This window comes from Vidua macroura, chromosome 2 (assembly GCF_024509145.1).
Source record: "Vidua macroura isolate BioBank_ID:100142 chromosome 2, ASM2450914v1, whole genome shotgun sequence".
In the NCBI taxonomy this organism is placed as follows: domain Eukaryota; kingdom Metazoa; phylum Chordata; class Aves; order Passeriformes; family Viduidae; genus Vidua; species Vidua macroura.
The window spans coordinates 29,414,001-29,435,990 of NC_071572.1; positions in this window are offsets into that span (position 1 = coordinate 29,414,001).

Consider the following 21,990-nt stretch of genomic DNA (forward strand, 5'->3'; position numbering starts at 1 on the left):
GCACAAGGAAAAATTGATTTGTAGGAGAGGAATAAGAAATACACACCATTACATCTACAAGTCAGCTGGAGAAGTCTCTATCAATTTCCTCTACCTTTGAAATAATCACTGTTTTGAGTAGGGTGCTGGAACAGATGACTCATAAGGGTCCCTTTTCATCTGTGTTATTTTGTGTTTGCAGAGTTCATAACCCAGTGGAGACCTTAATGGTTTGAAAGATCAGTCTGTTCAGCTGGCAGCCTTAGGGAGGCCCTTAGGGTAGCCCACCCCTAGGGTAGCCCACACACAGACCATGTTATATTTCATTTCAGGATTTGAGTGTATGGTAGGTAAGGAGAAGGCTGACTCTTTCTGAAAAAAGCTTCTTAGGCCTCTACTCTCAGTTTCTTCCCCTTGCTTATGACCCTCAACTTGTCTTTTGCTCTATGTTATACTTCAGTTCTACATATACTTTTTTCTTAATTCCTTCTGTTGATGAATCACTTCTTCAGTGTCTTCAGCACTACTACCATGAGTAAAATTTTTAGGACTTGAGTGAGGTTTTCCCCTAGGATTCCTGTTGGCCTAAACCCAAAATGTCTTTACATCAGTAATTAGATTTTCATTTGTATCTGTACCTCACTGAATAAATGGGACACTCATCTTGAGAGTGATATTTCACTACATATGCCAAATAAATGATAGGTATTAATAGTAATGATCCCTTTGTCTCAAACACACTTTACATCTATGACACATCCACCTCACTTAATTTTCAAGATGACAACAACATTGGCCCTTGATTTACTTCTAGCAGAATTTGATAATGCTCAATTAGCCTTTTGCTCTAATCAATTTTTGGTGCTCATCAGTAATGGCCTCTAATTTACCATCAGTACCTTATGAGAAAGGAGTAAGGAGTAGGCACACTCTCACAGCTTTTTTCATTCTGCAGCCCCTAGTTCTTTTGACTCTAAAGGAAAAGAAATCCATCTGTAATTAAATCTGGCCAAAGATGTCAAGGAAAACTTGTCAAGGACAACTTCTTGAAATGCATCAATAACACAAGGAAAGCAAAGGATAATGTGGGGCTGTTACTAAATGAAGGGCACACCCTGGTAACAGAGGACAAAGAAAAGTCAGAGGTACTGAACGCCTTCTTTGTATTGGTCTTCAACGACCAGTCCAGCCCTCAGGAATCTCTGACCCAGGAGACCAGGGTAAAGGAATGTTGGAGGGAAGACTTTCCCTTGGTCCAGGAGGATTGGATTGGAGAACATCTAGGCAAGCTTGAGAGACACAGATCCAAGGGCCCTGATGGGGTGCATCCACAAGTGCTGAGAGAGCTGGAGGACACCATAGCGAAGTCACTCAGGATCATCTTTGAAAGGTTGTGGTGACCAGGAGAGGTGCCTGAGGACTGGAAGAAAGCAAGAATCACCCAAGTTTTCAACAAGAGCAAGAAGCAGCACCCAGGGAACTACTGGCTCATCATTGCTACCTTGATCCCTAGAAAGGTGATGGAATGCCTCATTCTGGAGGTTTTTTCTATCCATACAGATGGCAAGAAAGTGATCGGGAATAGTCAGCATGGCTTCACTGAAGGTAAATCATGCTTGACATTGCCTTCTGTGATGAAACAACTGCCTGGATGGATGAGGGAAGAGCAGCGGATGTTGTCTACCTTGACTTCAGCACAGCTTCTGACACTGTCTCTCACAACAGCTTCATAGGCAAACTCAGGCAGTGTGGACTGGGTGAGTGGACAGTGAAGTGGATTGAAAACTGGCTGAATGGCAGATCCCAGAGGGTTGTCATCAGTGGCACAGTGTCTAGCTGGATGCCTGTCACTAGCGCTGTTCCCCAATGTTGAATACTGGGCTCAGTATTGTTTAACTTACTCATCAATGACTTGAAAAAAGGTGTGGATGACTCCTCAGCAAATTCACTGGTGACACAAAGCTGGGAGGAGTGGCCGATACCCAAGAGTGCTGTGCAGCCCTTCAGAAGGACCTCAACAGGTTGGAGAGATGGGCAGAGAAGAACCATCCAAATTTCAACAAAGACATGAGCATTAGGAAGAGCATTGCCAGCAGGTTGAGGGGGGTGATCCTGTCCCTCTACTCAGCCCTGTAAGGCACACCTGGAGTGCTGTGTCTACTGGAGAGTAAAAAAAATGATTAAGGGACTGAAGCATCTCTTACAAGAGGAAAGGCTGAGGGAACTCGGCCTGTTCAGCCTTGGGAAGAGATGATTGAGAGGGGACCTTATCAAGTATAAGGTATATAAGTACCTGAAAAGGGGGGGATGTCACCAGATATCTCTTTTCTTCCACATACATTTTGGAGGTGTCACAAAATCTCCAGACAACCTAATTAAATGCTCACATATTAACAACTGCTTTGGAAACCAAACAGCTGTAAGTATGATGGTACCAGTCAGCCTGATGGACCTGCCTGGTTTGTGCTTAAAATTAGTCATTTGTTGAAATCAGTCCTTCTAAACTGAGCACACTGTGTTACTCTCACAGGCAACAGAAATAGGTAAGTACACAAAGGCTTCTGAAGGCTTCTTTGAGCAGCTCATTCATGTGCCTGGACTAGACAGGCAGGGTCAGCCTTTAGAGGCTACCTCCTTCCATACAGAGGACAGAGGCAACCACAAGCAAAAGCAGCAACAAACATTAAGCCGCCCTGTGTCTGGTGATCACCAGAGCTAATAACTTGCCAGCCACTGCAAATGCCAGCTTTCTCAATAAAGTAATTATTCAGAAAGCCAGAACAACACTCTCTTGTTTTATTCCAGTTTTCCTGTATATTTTATGCTGTCATAAAAACAACTTTTTTTTTTTCAGTTTCCCTCAAAAGTATGTGATAAAGTACATCTACTTAATTCTAAACCAAGCTCTAGGTGTGAGGGAGTTTTTCTGATTTAGTGTTTTTTGCAAATTGCCAGGGGTGTAAGAAATGTTACGGCTTAAACAACAGACTTAAGACAACCTTGTAGAAGCTAGAAATAACCTTCTTGATCAGTAAGCTCAATAACATAGATTTAGTATATCTCAGACATCATTCATTTAGAGTAATTTGTAGTGTCACTTCTCTAACAATTAAAAAAAATAACATGTTTAAATCCTATTAAAATTGGATTTTATTAATTTCAGTGTACATTTTAATTTATTTTCATAGCTCTAATTAAATACAGTGCATCAAGATACTGCTTTTATTTACCCATTTTAGTAGTTTTAATGTTAGTTCTCTTTATACTATTACTACACTTCTGAAATTTGTACTTAATAGAAACAGAAACATTTTTATTTTGAACACAAGCTTTTGAAATATTCATTATGGAGCTGCTGGCTAATTCAAATTCTTTTTATATTGATATAATCTGAAAAGTTTTGTTCCTTATAATTATAGTATCTCTTTAGGATTAACAATTAAGACCCAATTTATTTTTCTTTTTCATTAATATTAATTATTTTTATTTATTATAATGTTTTAAATATTTCTTTTGCCTAATATCTCTTGAATTTAATAAATACTTCCAAGCATTCTGGAAAGCAACTTAGCAACTACTTCTGCCAGTTCTTTCAGGACCCTGGCTGCCTGTCATTGGGCTCCATGTTCAGGTATCTCAGATTATCACAAATCTGATTTTTCCCTGCGATGGTGACTTTATTCCCCTAGTCTCTGCCTTGAGATTCATAGCCTTGAAAGATATGGCAAGAGCAATTGCCAGTGAAAACTGGGGGAAAAAGTTGTCAGACTTCTCCATGTCAGTTGTTATCAGATTTCCTGTCTCATCCAGTAGAATATTTTTGTTCTACTTTTGTGACTAAGACACTTAGGAATCCCTCATTATTATTCATTACAAAGCTCAACAAATTTATCTCCAGCTGTGCCTTTTCTTTTCTGATCCCACCCCTATACTCCTGAGCAGTATCCTTGTATTCTTCCCAAGACATGTGTACCTCCTTCCACTGTGTATGCATTTCCCTTGTATTTTACTTTGACCAGGAGGATCTTACTCAGGCATGCTGATGTCCTGCCTTCCTTGCATGATTTCTTGCAAATGGGAAGTGAGAACTCTTGCGCTCTAAGAAAAATAACTTTAAATAGCTGATAATGATATTCTGCTTCTTCATTCCTGAGGGCAGTTTCCTGAAGGCTCCCAAATACTACTCCCTTAAAGAACAGAAAGTTTGCTCTTGGAAATTTTAAAAACTTGACTTTACCTTTTGTCTGTCCTTCTCCCTTCAGATCCTGATTTTTCACCAGGGCATGATCACTGCAACTCAGGCTACCATGAATATGGACTTCTCCTGTAAGCTCCTCTGAGTTGGAGAGCAAGAGATCCAGGAAAACATCTCCTCCCATTGGAGGAGGATTTTCTGGATTAGGTTATCCTCAATGCACTGCAAGAGACTCCTGCTGCTTGCAGCTTGCTGTGACACTCTTCCAGAGGGTGTCAGGTTCTGGACCTAGTACGAAATCATGATGTTAAATTCTGTAGCAAGTCACATAAGAGTTAAAGAAAATTTTCACATTGTTCCCATTTAAACCCAAAGAGATGAGCACCTCTTAACCATATAGTCTCAGCTATTCCAGTTTAGTATCAGATATTCAAACTGCAGTAATGCTAAATATTTAAACAAGATGGCAAAGATCAGGAGAGAAGAGATACATTCAAGAATTGTTCAACTGCCCCTGTAAAAACAGTAAAAAAAAAAAAATTACTAATATAGTCAACAACCCTTCCAGAACTGAGGAAATATATTGTCTTCCTGTGACCTTGGCAATATTCACCATGAGTCCAGAAAATCTTAATATGTCTGTGACAACATCAGCTCCAGTGTGAATTAGGTTATTAGTCTCCTTAATTTGTAGCATTACTAACTGTTTATAAAGCCTGTGTCTTTTAAGATGGTTGATTAAGAAATATTTTTAACATTTTGCAGTTGAATCACAGCAAACCCAACTGCTGTTGTCTTATCTCACATTTTTAATGAAAAGTGATGCAATTCATCACTTCAATGATTTACACCTGAATCAGAGTACTGAATTATTCTACCTGAATGATATGCTTCAGCATTTTTTCTACAAATCCATTAACATCACTGTGTCTGAAAGCATCCATAAAACATATTTACATTCCTGTGCATCTGTGCATATAACTCCAGAAACATGAACATCAGCTCTTTGCAACTATCCCATCCATGTGTGAGCCCTTTCATTTGGATATAGAATAATGTCAACCAGAGAGTCCAAATGCTAAGATGCTTGACTCACTGAAATATAAACATCTCTTCTGGAAAAAAAGCTAACAGTAAAATATCATAATCATTTCTTTATCAAGATTACTCAAGATGTTGTCAGGGAATGTTCTTGTTCCTAAAGGAAATGCTGTGTTTGTATGTATATCCCTTGTCAAAGATGTCATAGTCTCTAGAGAGAGAAGCTGAATGAGTAATAATGACTCAAATATAAACTTCTTCTGGGCCTTTAAGCATTTTAAAGTTAATAAATATAAAGATTCCAATGTAAAATTTACTACTTAGAAAGTCAGTTTAAAAAGAAGCAGCTGATGAGGCCATGTATAAATTTGTAGTGTTGGGTTTTGGGGTTTTGCTTTCAAATGCTTCTTCTAGCTTCTGGAGGAAAAGTATTGCCTTCTAGTAAGTCTTGCAGAGGTTAATATATTCAGCTTGAATAAAACAAAAAAGCATAGTAACATTTGACACATAAAAGGAAAGAGGAGCACATTAAGGGAATGCAAAGAACCAGCAGCAGAAAGGCAACAGTTGCATAATATTATCAAGTAATGAGAAGTGTGCTACATATTAATAAATATGTGACCTTTTTATCTTGATTATTTAAAAATTGTGTTATTTTAAAAATGAATAAACAAATGCCTTGTTTATCCTTACATAAAACCATAGTTTTACTTGATGGACTATGTAGAGTCATTTCTGTATTGGTAAAGTGGAATGCAGCTGTACAGGTCATTGTAACATTTATCACATCAATCTGTTTCTCTCATTTTTTTTAGCAAATTGCACCTCAGGACAATCACCACTTAAAGCCTTAGCTGACACAAGAGTATGCAAGTGTATTCATTTATACATAATGAAATTTTAAATTCCTAAAAGACAAATATTATTAAAATTAAAGAAGAAATAAAAGAGAAAAGAAAAGCTCTACAAGTAAGATTGCATTTAAGTTTGTTATATACTTTAATGAGACACAATTTCTTATTTAAAGCTATAAAGATTTGATTAATTTTTTATTATCCCTATCATTAATAACCATAACAGCAACTTCAGAGGATTTATATTTAAAAAAACAGAGGCAGCAGATGAAATTGTGAAATAAAGAAAAGTGGTCTGCAACCTCCCATTTAATTTCTGTACTACTATTAATTATTTATCAGATGCTAAAACTTCTGGGTCAATTCAATATAAGTAATTTATGTTATAAAATAAGTGCTGACGGTCAGTTCACCTAATATAACCTAAATTACTCAGCTTATTATGAGATAATTTATCACCACTCCAGCAAGAGCTGAATTGTCCCAGGAAGCCACAGCTCAAGCCCTGGAGTCCCTGTGTGTGTCACAGAGATGAAAGCCCAGGCTGCTCGGGAGCCCCATGAGCCTGCAAAGAGCAGTTTCTGTGAGCCAGCTGTGCCAGGCACAGGGCAGAGGACACTGTCCACGTCCTCTGTCCCTGCCAGGGACTCCTCTTCCAGAGGTAAAGCAAGAATGAGGATGCTTGGGCAGGGAGAGCTAACTGCTAATGGCATTCAGCACTCTAGACTGATGTGTTACATGGAGAACTCTTCCAGCAAATCTGGTCAGTTCTGCTTATTGAGGAAATTGTAGTTACGCTACCCAAATCCATCAAGAACCTGCCATCAGCTTCCTTATCTCCAGTTTCTCATTTGCCAAATTGAGAGACAAAGCTATCTCCCCCTATTTGCAATAACAGCCCTGTAAAGCATCAAAGTTATTTGTTTTTATAAAGTATATAATTTATACAGCCACAACAGCAAAGATAACAGTTAAGAGTGTATCATTAAACTTTCCAGAGTCCTAAATAGCTATTACAAGGAACCTAAACAAATGGATCTCTCTTTCCCCACAGATCTATAAGCTTGGTTACTTGAATGGGAGAAGAGGAAAATGGCCTCATACCAATTATTTGGCGAGATGAGGTTTTTTTTGGAAGACTAGCAATCAGATACCTCAACTCAAAGTAAAACCATTATTGAAGGATGTAGATCTCAGGAAACATAATGTTGTGGTAAAGCAAAAGGCACATGGGATAGGTAACAGCTAAGGATAAACAGCCTATGTGTAAGTCATGCCAATAATCCTTCCTCTTCCTCCCCTATTTATTATTATTTCTATAGCTGAAGCTACTGTTTTCATTCCAGTCGCTTCTACTGGCTCCAGCTAAAGCCTCCATTGCAAGAGACACTCTGCAGATCCAGCTACTCTCCTATTATCCTGCAACACATTCAACATATAGAGAAGATAAGCAATAAAGGACTTATTAGTGTTTCTGGTCCATAAGTTGGCAGCCAAGGTGGTGCTGAAAAATCAAGTGACTTGCTGAACTGCAGAAAGGAGGTGTGTGGTGGAGACAGCAAGTCACCACAGCCATCTCATATTGCACTTCTGTGGTCTGAAATCCAGGATAATTTTTGCCTGGATCTACTCTCAAGGACGAAAGCTCACTCACAGAAGAACTAGGTATCATGCAGAGAACTGATATGGTGTAAAGTCTCAGGATATAAGAAAAACCATTAAAACACCTCCTTTAAAATATCCAATGAAAAAGCCATCCAGCTTTAGAATTGAGGTATGTTCCTGGTAGGTTAGTAGGCACCATTGGTTCTTGAATATAGTGGAGTACTAGAAAAGAAAATAGGAAAGATCTGCAATAGGCTAAGGCAGAATTTTTTAAAAAATCTAACCAGTTTGTAGGACATTACTTTTTTGATTTTCTCTCTACTATTAGTAGCTTAAGCATCAAATCTCTTAATTTCACTGCTAACAAAACTAACAAAACTTACATATAAGATGCAGAAGGAGAAATTTGACTGAGCTCTTATCAGAAAGGACACCTTCCCTGACTGAAATAATCACTTAGCTAATCTACCATCATAAATCATAGCATTTTTCTATGTCTTGGTTAGAGGTCATATTTAAGTAATAGTGGCACTACGTCATATGGTAGGCTCATCAGTTTCTTTTGAACAAGTAGGCATATGTTAACATTTATATTTTGTTTATATCTTGAGCTTGGTTTCTTTATTTGAGTCCATTCCCTTCAGCATGTATTCAAATGATAGATAATGCATCATTCTTACACTGATCCATTCACAACTATTGTATTAAGAAAGCATTGTGTACTCTGAAGGTTAATTGGTTGGTAGCTTCATCTAAGTGGGAGACTGGTGAAAGCAATAAGCATTTTTTTTAACCAGTGGCATTATACATTAAACTATTTCATTCATTTATGTGCTTCTCTTTCTCTTTTTCATTTCAGAATGCTATTGTATTTTGCTTTTATTCACATGAGCTTCTGTAAGAATGTTGCTATTAACTTATTAGACTGGAAATAGGTTGGACTGCTTGCTAAATGCTGCCTGTTTTCTTCCTGCTGAATTCTCTGCATGCAATTTAGAATTCTGTTTCTAATAAGATTATAAATGAAATAATGAAAACCAGTAGGATTGTTCTGCTAAGCAAGTTTCCTTGGTGATTAATAAGCTAAATAATAATGTCTCTATGGTCAAATTCTGTCTCCAGCTTCATCAGTGAGAAGCCAGAAGTAGCTCCCTCTATGCCAATCATAGACTCAGAGAATGGTTTGGAGCTATTCTAGATTCACTATGATAGATTTAGTTACTGTGGTATAAATGATCAGAGAATTTGATTTCACATGTGTCAATAGTTTAAGACTTGTTTGTGGTTTGTGGCTTCTTCAGAAAATTATATATTTGTATAGCCTTTAAAGTCACACAGCCAAGAACCTTCCTAGCAGGAGCAAAAAAGTCTCACTTTAACCATAAAGCACATAAAGAGAAGAGCAAGCCAAGAGAGACTGACTGTGAAGCAGGCTTACACATGTGAGAAATGATGAGTGATAATGGTTTCAATCTACCATCCTCACTCTGGCTGCAGGGCTCCTTTCTGACTGATACATGTGCACACTCTGCAATGTTTTCCAACGTAAATCTTTACAGCTTATACAGGGGCTGGAATGAGCATCTACCGAGCAAGGTGGAAAGATATGGAATTTGTAAACCATTCCTCAGACTCAGTAATATGGAATATTATTTTTTGTCACTGGATGCAAAGAAAAAACCTAAAACAAATTATGTATGACATGTGTCTCAACATAGCAACTCTTTCCAACATACATCAAGCAATTAAGTGTAGATATTCACATGCCATCTGCCTGAAGCTCCATTTTAAGATTGTCTATCAGGTAAGCTTGCCTAAGGTTCACCTTGTTCCACCAAAAAAGCTAAAGGAGGAATGCACATCCATTCCATCTGCAATTCGGTAAGTCTTTGCAGTGTAGAGAGTGGGTTGGTGCTAAGATGGGTGGGTAAGAAGGAAAGTAGTTTCTAGTGCCCGAGTAAGAAGGGTGAAATCAAGTAAACAGACTAAAGTGCTATAGACCTCAAAGACCCCAAAAAAGCACCCAGTGCAGTTCTTCAGCTTTTTCTATAGTGAATATAGGCATTCAACAATATTTTGACATCAATTTCTTTTAGAGGTAGATAGAAGCAAAAAAAGGTTAAACTCAACAGTCTCTTTAACCTTCTTCAGTCTTTCCATTTCAATTTTGCTTCAGAAATACAGACTTTTTCTTTTATTTTCTTTCTAAGGAACACAAAGAGCAGAGGCTACCTCCCCTCTCTAAACCTGCCATAGTTTTGGACAATCAACCATTTAAGATGAAATTGTAAAAGTTTCTCTATTAGTTGATGGATTTTTTTTTTCTACACATATCTTTTGTTGCCATGTGTGGAAACAGAGGATTGACAGCATGCTTTTCTTCTCTTAAGCATACACTCTCAGTCAAGGACTTGATTAGCACCTTTTTGCCAATAAAATAGGCTGTAATTAGCTTTTAATAATCAGAGTGTTTTTGCTATATCAGCATGTGATTTAGACACTTGAGGTATTTTAAAAGCTCTATTCAGGAGCCCAGTACCACCTATTACATTTGGGGCAAATAAAGCTTTTAGAATAATGTTTGGAAAAGCAGCACCCTGTAAATATAAGGTGGTGTTGCACCATATGGAGACTGGCTTTATGACATATGGTTTGAATTAACAAGTTTAAAACTGTTAGGATCAGTTTTTCTTTCACTGAAGAAAAAAAAAACCACAAGATACATACAGTTAAATAAGCTTCAGTAGCGGATACAGACCCAGCTTGTGCCAACATGTGCTAATTCAGTTAAAATACTACTTAAGCTATATGAGTTGGGTTTGGTTTTTTGTTGGTTTTGGTTTTTTTCTGGAGGTTTTTTTTTAAGCAAACAGTACTTCCAGCTGTAAATGTGTTTTATTACTATTAGCACAAGGACCATCGTCACCACCACCATCATTATGATTGTGGTCCTCATTAAAATAAATGATTGGCCCTGGTTTTGTATTAAAGCTCTTTGAAAAGATGGGGCTGAACAACAGATGAAAACAGAGGATGGAAGCGGGTCTTCTGATCTCACCTAATTGAATCTTTGTTGGCTGAATTGATCTGAAAAAAGTTCAAAGATCTGGGATCCATATTATAAAAACATTGTTTCATTTAATCAAAACACTCTTTGAAGTGCCATGCTTGCAGACCACCTGTAGCTTTGAAATCTGAAGTAGTGGGAAAGCTTCCCTGATGGTCCACAGATATGATATATCTGAGAAAAATAAAAGCAGAAAAGAGAGAGGTCCTTGTAAATCTATTTTATATCCAGGTTTCTTTTAAGCACTTTATCCTCGTCTATGCTAGGTCACCTGGAGGAGCAAGAAAAGCACTCAGCATAAGCAAATGCATATCATTTTCAGTCTTTTTTCACAATTTTAATTGTTGCTGCATTTACAGACAGTTCCAAAGATAAATAGCCCTGAGGTTGTCCTTGGTCTCCAGTAAGTGTAGCAATGCTATAAGAACTTCCTTTCTCAAGACTCATCCTGCATCTGAGAAAGTTCAACTCTCTCATGAAACAAACACCAACCACAGCATATATTAAAATATTGGCAACAGAATAAGGAAAAAAAAAAATTCAAAATGAAACATTCCGGGCCAGAACCTCTTCCATGCATGAAGGCTACTGGCACAATGGACCTGAAACATAGCACTCATGGATATCTCCTTAGCTTCAAAAATGTAACATTTCAGAACTTCCTCTCCCGTGGGTCAAACTGGATGAGCATTCTTCAATACTATTTTCCTAGGACTTACTATCTGAAAAACATAGTAGGGACATGACTGGCATGCTCTTCTTTTCAGCAGTCATCAGGCACTATGTTTTCCCTTTGAAATCACAACCATACTTTTAATTTAGAGAAATTCTGAAGTTACTAAGGATGGGCAGAAACCATCACAGGATCACAGAATTACTCATGTTCACAGAGAACCCGGGTCACTTTTTCTTCTCCATGATTCAAATCTCAGGAAAAAAAGCAAACACACTGAAACTTATGTTAAAAAAGATTAAGTTTTCTCAGCTGTAGATTACACCTAATTTTGCTGGTATTGGGACTGTGGGAATACAGTCCTGTAAAACTACCTGGAAATTGATAATCCATTTCTATACTTCTTCAGATAAGTCCTAATAACATCCAGATTGCCCAAAACTTAAAATCAATTTCTCAATTTCACACATCCATTTCCAAAATCTCATGATCCAGTTAGGAAAAATAAAAGATATTTTCCTGGCTACGCATTGCCATTTAAATAAATCCTCTCCTCATCTAGTTTAGAAAATCCTACCCTAGTGCATCCTACTACTGCACTGCAGCTCCCAGCTCCTCAGAACAAAAGGGACAAATGCCCAATATGTCAGTCTACCTGAGGTACTCACAGCACATGAATTCCTGGGCTGTTCAGAGCAAACAAAAATCTGTGCTCCTCTTTACAATGTAAATTATGTATTTATTGCAATGCAAATGGTCAAGTCTCACTGTATAAAACATAAGTTTCTCTCTCTCTCTCTCTTTGGAACTTCTTAAAACAAGGTGCCAATGACAGAACACTTATTTTAGAGTAATATGATCAAATAATAATTCTTTTCTTAATAGAAGAAACCATACTACTCTTTGGGTGCTGCTTTAATGAAAATGCATGGCAGAATTCTGTGTGAATATAAACGTTGAGAAGCATCAGGGAGCAATCCATACGTGTGCCAACTGTAATGGGAACAGCATGTGGTCAACTGATTGTCTATCACAACACAGTTAGCAATTTTCGAATAAGCCATTGACACCTTACCTCATTCTACAAAATCCAGCACTATATCACAAAACAGACTAAGCTGCATAAGGTAGAATATGGGCATGTGCTGCCCTTTAATGACAAAAGTATTGTATATAGGCAATGTTAAAAACATGACTTATGATTTCACAGGATCATTGAGATTTTGGCCTTTCATAGTCTCTTCGAATTTTCCAATAAAGCCCAATAGTTAAAATAAAGCAAACATAATAGTTCTACATGGAAACACATATTGGATACCTGCAACATGTTGACCCAAGTAAACAAGGATTTGTATTCTGCATCTACATAATTACATGTGAAAAAATTGAGGTGGTTTATATATATATATAAATATAATGTGTGTGTGTATGTGTGTGTGTGTGTGTGGCTGTGTGTCCGGCATGTCCACAGTCAATACGTGCATTTCAGAGTTGTTGAGCAATGCTAAAAAGTTCACATGCAACACACTTATTAAATATATAGAAATAATATGTGAGTATTTCTGTATGAATGTGCACATAGACACGTAGATGGATAATTTTGGCAAATTAAGTCCTCTTACCTTGCTCATAACACATCTGCCAGTAAGTATGCAATGTGACAGACATTTGCCCTTCTCTACATCAATATCTGATAGTTAGGCAGAAAAGAGGCAACATCATATTAGCATATCTATTTCTCTCTTTTTCCTCTACAGGTGCTAAATAATTAGTAGTGGTTGAATTATTCATTGCAAATAATATTCATTGTGAATTTAGCCAGTTTATTTTTTTATTTTGCTTACAAATAATTCCAGAGGCAATACTGAATTCTGCAAATATATTCATTACTCATAACTATTCAACAAATAGTTGGACAAAGCTCTTTTGACCTACAAAAACACTGGTTCAAAAACCAACTTCTTCGGAAAATTGCAATGTATCACTTGCCATCATAAGCAGATGCCCTAGTTTCTTTGTTCTTGTTCGTAGACTTTAAATGTAATAAAAAAAAAAAAAAAAAAAAGCTAGTGAAAAGTGCTAAGTAGCAAATAATCCACACCTGGAGTAAGTTTTCTGGCTCATAACCATTTATGAGACTTTGGAGATTAGCAAATAGCAATTACAGAGAAGGAAGAGACTTGTGAATATGCTAGTGAGTCTATTCTTTCTGCAGTGCCAGTAGGTAATAGTTTAAGTCTAACCAAGTGGATTTGGAGAATAGGAATTACATTGTGACTGTATTTGTAATAATGAATCCCAATCTGGAAAGCAGCTGTATCACAAGCAGTAAATATAATGATAATCTAATAGAATAGCAAACGCACAGCTTCATAGTAGGCCTGATTACAACTAACTGGGGTAAGGACAGCTACTTAGAAAGGCATGTTCTCATCAGCATTCTGGATTGGAGTTCTATATTCAGTGTAAAGGCTGAGAATTAAGAGTTTCTTCAAAAGCAGTGCAAGTTTCCCATGAGTGTATGTGTACACAGATATACATGTCACCTATCATTTTAACTTAGATAGAAATCTCCGAAGCTTTAAGCTGAGAGAAACTTTAGCAAAATAAAAGAAATCAAAATGTGCTTATAAGAGAACTTTAGAATAGAGATTAGTGTTGGGCCCCTTACAAAGCAAGTATCCTTAAAGTCTTCACTAAAAGGAAATTTTTCTCTGATCCAGAGTTCCTAAGCAGATAGAAATCAAGGGCTTTATACCAAGGAAGGCCATTTACAATGTCTTCTAATAAAAAAAAAAAAAAAAAAAAAATGAAGAACTGGGTCTTAAAATATCAGCCAGTCACTCAGCACTATATTCATCCAGCACAGGAGGACAAATTATGACAAAGTATATTGCACTCCAGCTCTCTGTCCTTATGCATTTTTTGAAGACTTCACACTCTCTTCACACATATGAAAAGAAGAAAATTCTGCTGATTTTTTTTATCACTATGGATGAGGAAAAATTCTGCTCAGTTATGGACATCCTGCAGGTTAACCCCTGCCGAGTTTATTTGCTGAGACTTGAGAAGGTTACTGGAGCAGAAATATCACCTGGTCTTCCATACAGAGTGACTACATGGCTTGAAAAAGTTAACATTTCAAGATTACACAATATTGAGTTCAATGTGCAAGCTTCCAACTATGTAAGTTCCCTGTATTTTATGAAGTGAATGCAATCAGGTGGTCTAATGTCAGCCAGGATCCAAAGATAATTGCTTTTCTGAAAGAGAAAAAAAAATTGCAATACTCAGCATTATGTTATTTATCATTTTCAGCTAGACCAGTTTTATTTTCAGTCCCTTTCTATTTAAATCTCTATTAGAAACATTGTTAAATTACTTTTTCTTTAAAGCAACCTTAACTTTTGGTGAGTGTTTTGGTCTTTCTGCTTATGAAGAGCAACAGGGCAACAGAAACACTGTACATCCTTCAGGCCCAGAGACATTATTAATTACTATATTGAGATATATATTATTACCAAAAAAAACAACATGGAATTAGCCTGACACCTGTTTCCAGCTGCAAAGGAGATTGATACAAAAATCCCCATGAATGATTGAATGGATTCCAATTTAAAAAAGGGTCTGAACATCAAAGTACAAATGTAACACTTCAGCTAACATACTTATGGCAAAGTCAAGTTCAACAAGACAAGCCTTAATGATCCACATAATTTCACTGGCACTACTAAGAACTCAAGTGGTAAGAAGGCAACACTTCAAAATTCTCCCTCTGAAATTCCTTTAGACAGGAGAGGAAGCTTCCCTTACTATACATGGGAAAAGAATAAGATGAGACCAGTGTTTGTTTGTGGCCCTTGTTTGTCTTGGACAGCACAAATCCTGCACTGTCACTTAAGCTAGTTGCTAGTTCTTGCTATGAGGTTGAAGATGACTTCATCCTTGAGGTCTGTACAAAAGAGCTTGCATAATTCCTCATTTTTTAAAGGAAGCAGATGAGTAATCAGGCTGCAGTATTGCACTCTATTTAACTTGACCTCACTTAGACCAAGATGGTCTTTTCTGCTCCTCTAATCATCTTCACTTTGGGCCAGGCATTTCCTCTGTTTCCACATGGTGATAATGAAAATGGCTGGATCAGCCAGTTTTATTTTGGACTTAGCTTTCTACAGTTTCAGGGAATGAGAATCTAAATGAAGGGAGGCTATGAAGGTTGGGGCTGCCATTTTCCACAGCAATTGCACTAGCTAAAACAGAATGTGTGACTACACCCTTGGGTTTTGGGCACTTATAGGTGCCAGAATAGACTGAAAGACATATCAAGAATTTATTCAGTCCAGAAACCAGTTTCCAAGGGCTCAGGTTTTATAACTTCTAGCTCACTCCTAATGAAAGGATATAATTGTGTATAGGATGACTGTTTTGGATAGAAATTAAGGAACCAGACATAGGCAGCTGCAGGTTGTGGTTTTCAGACAAGAAGCAGGTTCAGACCAGAAGCCCACGCCAGCAGCAGCATGACACTGGTCAATTAATTTCTCACTTTGGGACACTTCCGTAGGCTTCACCCTGACACACAGCATGTTGTCAGGCCTACAGGGTTGAACCTCAAGAGCCTGTGTCTCTGGTTCAAGACATCTTGGTGGTGTTTCTCTTAAAGTAAGGAGCAGCAATGCCATCTCCAGCTGTGCTTAAGCTGTGTTAAGTTTAGGGACTGTCCAGCTTGTAATTGGAGCTCATTCCTATGTATTCAACATAGTTTTTCTTTCCAGTTCTTTGATCTCACCAGGTCCCATCAAATGTTCAACCTCAGATGGCACATTATGCCACTAGTCTCAGAATCCTGGAATAATTTTTCTTTCAGAACCTCCAAAAATTTCTGCTATAAAAATTGTTTCACTTTTGACTAGTTAATTACTGAGAAACTGGAGACAAGACTTATGTTTATTGCACTGAGACAGGTTTTTGAATCAATTTCTGTTGAGTTGAGGCCAGAAATTATTTTTTGTAATCTATCCCTTGTGATTGCTTTACACAGTGAAGCTGTATGTAGTCTTGATTTTATTTGCATGAGCTCAGCAATATTCTATTTTTCTGACTGCACAGTATACTGTTGCATTCAGTCCTGTCCTGCACAGGGGGAGTTTCCTGTGCTCCAGTCCTCTGCCAGTAGCCTATTCTATACACAGAAGAGCTTTTAGTTGTTTGAAGTGTGAAAGAGAGTGTGACTGTAATTTGCTTTCTGCTTTAATAGATGTTTTTATCACTTAGTCAATTAATAACTTCATGGCTGAATTATTGTTCAATTGTCCTCAATGCTTGTCTTTAATTTTTATTTGGTTATCCCTTACATACATTCTACCTACATGTGAAATTGCAGGGAAATATCCATCTATTTATTCTACAGAATGGCCCAACCCGGGCCAGTAATGTTTTATCATGACCGAAAACCTTCTGAAAATAGATCGACCTATTTATTTTAGGCACCTTAAAAGGCGGATTATCCTATTTGGTGTAAATTCACTGAGTTCATTAAATTCATATATAAATGTTGAGAGTGACACCTCTCTAAAGCTTCCCAAATGTCTAAAATCCAAATAATTTGTATATCTGAGAAACAATGAAAAAAAAAAAGATAATAGGAGTGGGAACTATTCGATATTTTATTTGGGAAAACACAAATATTACGGGTCTTCTATGATAGGAAATATATATTTTAAAATGTCTACAAAATATTTACAAAAACAGTCCCAGCTTGAATTTCTTTCCTACTCACCTGAATAATTTGAAATAACTCCAGGATCTTGGCTATTGATACTGAAAACACAAACTTAGTAGATTTTTAAATATACATTGTGGTCTACTCATTGACTTTTATTTGTAATTTCAAATCCTGTAAAATAAACATGAAAATTATTCTTTAGTAGAAAGCAATGACTGAGTGTATTTTATTTCACACAGAACTACTGGAGACTCCACACACAGACTGCAGCAATGCACAGTGAAACAATGAGCTTACCAGAATCTTACACACAGGATATGTGTGCTTTCATACACAATGAAAATGCAGATGTGAAAGCCATGGCAGCAATTCATCATGTGTTATTTCTTAGTATTCCTTACCACATTTACAGGTAAATTTAGTAAATAAAAAAGTGTAAATGCTAACTTACAAGTGCAAAACCCAACTGCCAATACCCAGACACTGAAAAATATCACTTACACACTTATTGCAATGTTTTATTAAAAAAGGTTTTTAAAAATTGATTATATACAAAAAAGGAAAATTAAATAAAAAATAGCAAGTACATGGGAAAAAAAGGTTGATTCCTTCAGACAGATAAGAGCTGAAAAATATTTCTTATAATGAGAAGTCGAGCACCTCAACATACTCAATTTTTCAAAAAGGCTGAAAAGAAAATATTGAACACTGTTTATAGAAAGGTATAAACAGTATTGGGGCTGGTGAGGTTCTTTTCAGTCTAACTAATAGAGATATTAAAAGATATATTAGTGAAAAGGTAATATTACCTTCAGCCTTGAAATAAGACTCAGTATCCTACTGGAGAAGGCAAACACTGGAATGGCTTAGTAGATATAAGTAGAGCAGCCATTGCTTGGCAACCTTCAAATTAAATCTTTCAAAATGCTGGTGTTGAATAATGTTTCCACAAGAAAAGCTGCTAGAGTTTTCTGATGACATGGCTGTGTTTTCAACCTTCTCACCTTTGGCACCTGTCAACAGACACCTGTGAGATGCTCTTTCTTCATTCCCTCTTTATACAGAAGACTGGGAAGCTTTGCATTGTCATCAAGATATATTTGACGTCACCTTATGACACAAGCTACAATGAAATCTCCTGCTGGTAGGCACAAACAGTTATCCCCAAATGCTTGGAAGGACTTGTCAATTGACCAGACATATTCCTATCTTTACATTTACATAGCTAGGATTGCTATCCTTGGTGTGAGGAAAGTATTTCTCTAAAAATGTGTATTAGCTGAGTTTATTTCTCTCTGCAGCACGGAATATGGAATTCCCAGGAAACTTGCTTCAGATTGTTATGGGGTTTTGGATTTCAAATATATGTCTACATGTAAGCTAGTAGTTTCCTCCATGGCCTATGCCAATCCAGACAGCTCAGGAAGGCCAGGATATAGCTGAGCTGACAAGTGCTGGTAGATATCACCTTTAGAGAGTTAAATAGTTTAAATAGTTCCCTGGACACCTTCAACTGTATGGACTAAATCCAATTTGCTGTAGAAAACTTTACTTAGCTCACATGAAGAGAGCAGCATTTAGTGATGAAGAGACTGGTTTGTCCCCACTTTTGGAAGAAATACACAAGCGTAATGCATTTTGTCATCTGACATGGCAGGGCTCTGGGCACTGTGAGTATCCTGTTATCACCTGTTCTCTTCTGGAGACACTATTTCAGTGAAACTCAAGCCGTTGGCTTCAGTGAAGGAACAGTTCATTTCTGTGAAACTTAATGGTGTGTAATACATAACAGAGAAGACTAAATGATCTCTTCCAGCTTTAGGTGTTAATATGATTGTTCAACCCTGAAACGCAGGTTGGTGATACCCTCTTTTTGTCAGAGGATATTGTGCCTTGAAAAGAAAGGGGAATTAAAATTAACAAAGTGTTTCTTTTTACATTTGTTTGTTTAGAGATGCTGGCATTAAGGTCCTGTGCAGAATAGAGCTAGACATGGCCTTTTCCTCTTCCAGAAACAAAAAGCTCCTTTTTGGTATAGTTTTCTCTAGATGATTTATCAGCTCTGAAGCTAAGATTCAGTTTTTTCTTTGAGAAAGCTGTCCTAAAAGGTGCTTTTTGAAAATGTGCCCCAAGAAATTAATTGCCAGAGACAGCCCCAGGGAGAACAAATGTTTCCAAAAGTACTTGATGATACTTACCATCTATATAAATTTTTATGTTTTCTAGCACAGCCCAAACACTCACAATTAACATTAATTATATTACCACTTGTAAAGTGACACCATTTCAGGGTGAAAAATCTTATACAACTGATTTTCCATTAAACTCTGAAGAATGAGATTTGCAAAACAATAATGGAAGTGGGTTTTTTGATTCCCCAGGTGACTCAGCCATGATCTCAAAATCAGTACATGAGTCAGCTCTCAACTCGAGTGTTTCTGTAGAGGCTGTTAGCTTGGTTGGCACATTTTATCACTCACAAGAACAGTCTGACCAAAAGCTTCTGAACACAGATGTGCAGTCATCATGTCAGAATTGCACTCCTGAGTGTTTCCCACTAAATTCTGTGCCCTTTTCACCCGACCTACCTAAGAGCTAGGTATAAAATTAATTCAAAAATACCTATTTCTTCAGTGGTGAATAACATGAATAACATGAAATAATGACAGAATGTCCTTAAAAGGAAGAAAAATAGTATAGAACTAAAAAAGAGAGAGGAAGTAGTAAGATAGGAGAAAGGAATGAAAGAAAAGGAAGGGGAGACCATGGGGCTGTATCTTTGGCTAACTAATCAAGTGAAATTTTATTTTATATAAAACGAGGGTGAGGTCATCTTTAGGTACAAGATATGCAACATAGTGCCAGGCAAAGACAGCTGACATGCTCAGCCAGTAATGTCAAATAAATGTAAAATTTTACCAAAACACAGAGTCTTTTTTTTTTTTTTTTTCCTCAAAGGTATTTTCTTTGCTAAATATCCTCAGTTACAGAAGAGAGGAAGCAAATAAATCAGTGATGTCAAACAGGTTCTTAGTGATGAAAGTGAAATGAAGTCTGGAGCATAAATAAGAGTTTTTCTCTGACTTCAATCCCAGATTTTCAGATATTAGTCAGGCCTCTTGATCCCAAAGAACTGAGGAAGGAATTTTAATAGTAAAGTTTTATTACAGAGTTCTTGCAATACTATCTTTGTTCTGGATGAAACAAAGCTTATAAAAAAAGATTCAATTGAACATTGTTTAAAAAATTTAATCTGACAGATCTTTTGAGGTTTGAATTTGGTTTGAGGTAAAAGTTAGTTTGAATAATAACAGAAAATCATTTCAGGTAGGTCTACGCCTTCCCTGCTGTTTCTGTCAATGAGCTTCTGTATTTTTTAAAATAAGTCTGCTCTCGGTGGTCGCTAAGGAAAAGACATATACTACCAAGGAAAAGGTGACACTATCTATATAGAAAGACCTATCAAATACACATGTTGAACAACCAAGAAAATTATCTGTGTCATTTGTGGTTGTCATAGGACTACTCGTCACAAAAGCAGGTAGAGCAGTTTCAAAGAGAAGTGCAGCTTCAGAGTTACACTGTCCCTTTTATTTCTGTAGGGGGTTCATTCAAAAAGACATACTCTGCAGGACCAAGTAGAAAGAGCTTCGATTAGGGCTGTACAGTATGTGACTAAAGGATTTGTTAACCTTAGTGCTTCAAAGCACACTTGAAAATAAGATTCAAATGGGCTCTTTCTTTTGTGGTTCTGTAGTGATAAACGAGTTCTCCATGCACCAATGCTCATGATTACTACTTCTCCAACATTGTGACTCTGGATGAACGTTAGATCAGTCTAAGTAATGTCCAGAACATTTCATCCATACTAAATAATGTGTGTCGTGGCAGGCCACTCCATTTTGCTTAGGAAAGAGCTGCAAGTGTAGTCATAGCTTTTCTGGGGTTATATCATCAATCTTCAGGTGCCCCACAGAACTTGCGGAGTTTTTCCAGTAAAGAAAGGAATGGAAGGGGAAATCCAGTGGGTAACAGGGCTTCTTTGTTGGGTCGGGTTTTTTCCCCCTCTGGGTTTTTCTATGGGTTTTTGCCTTTTTTTTTTTTTTTTAATCTAAAGTTAGAAAATTGTTTCCTTTAAGGTTCACTCATAAACTACATTTTGAAACCTGTATGCTTGAATCTGTGCAAGAAACTTACTTCCTAATGGTCAGTTCATGAATTAGTGGAATAATTCATTACATGCCCTGTGGGTAACAACACTCACATGATTCATCCCAATACAGCAAGTAGAACTATTCAAATACTAAAAGTTATTCTGGGTGTAACTGATTAATAAACTCTTTACTATGCACAGGAAAGTGAAATTTCCATTTTGCTCCTGGAGCCCACTATGCCATATTTAGGGTTCTTCTGTCTCTGACAACAGTGCATTACCACTGTTATTATTCCTGTCTCTGTCTCAGTATAAGAAAGGCCTCCTAAATTTCGTTCTTCCTCAATGGTGAGCACATTCCAAAAAGGGTACCAGAATATCTCTCTCCTTCAAGGTTTATGTGAGCCATCACTTTCTTGTCTGTAACTGATATCTGTTAGTCCTGGTGCCTTACTGCCTGATCCAGGGTTTTGTATCCTGATGACTTGTTTTCATCTTCAAGACCTGATTAAGTCTAATAATACAAAGCCTTAAAAATTAGAGCTCTGCCTTCACTACTTGTTAGTGATACTACTTTATCTATATCCCTTCGATAGTTTAGTTTAGTCAGTCTGGCTGTCTGTCTGGCTGTCTGCCTATCCTATTCTACCCTCTTCTACAGACAAAGCTTTGTTCATGTCTTTTAAGCCTTAGCACAG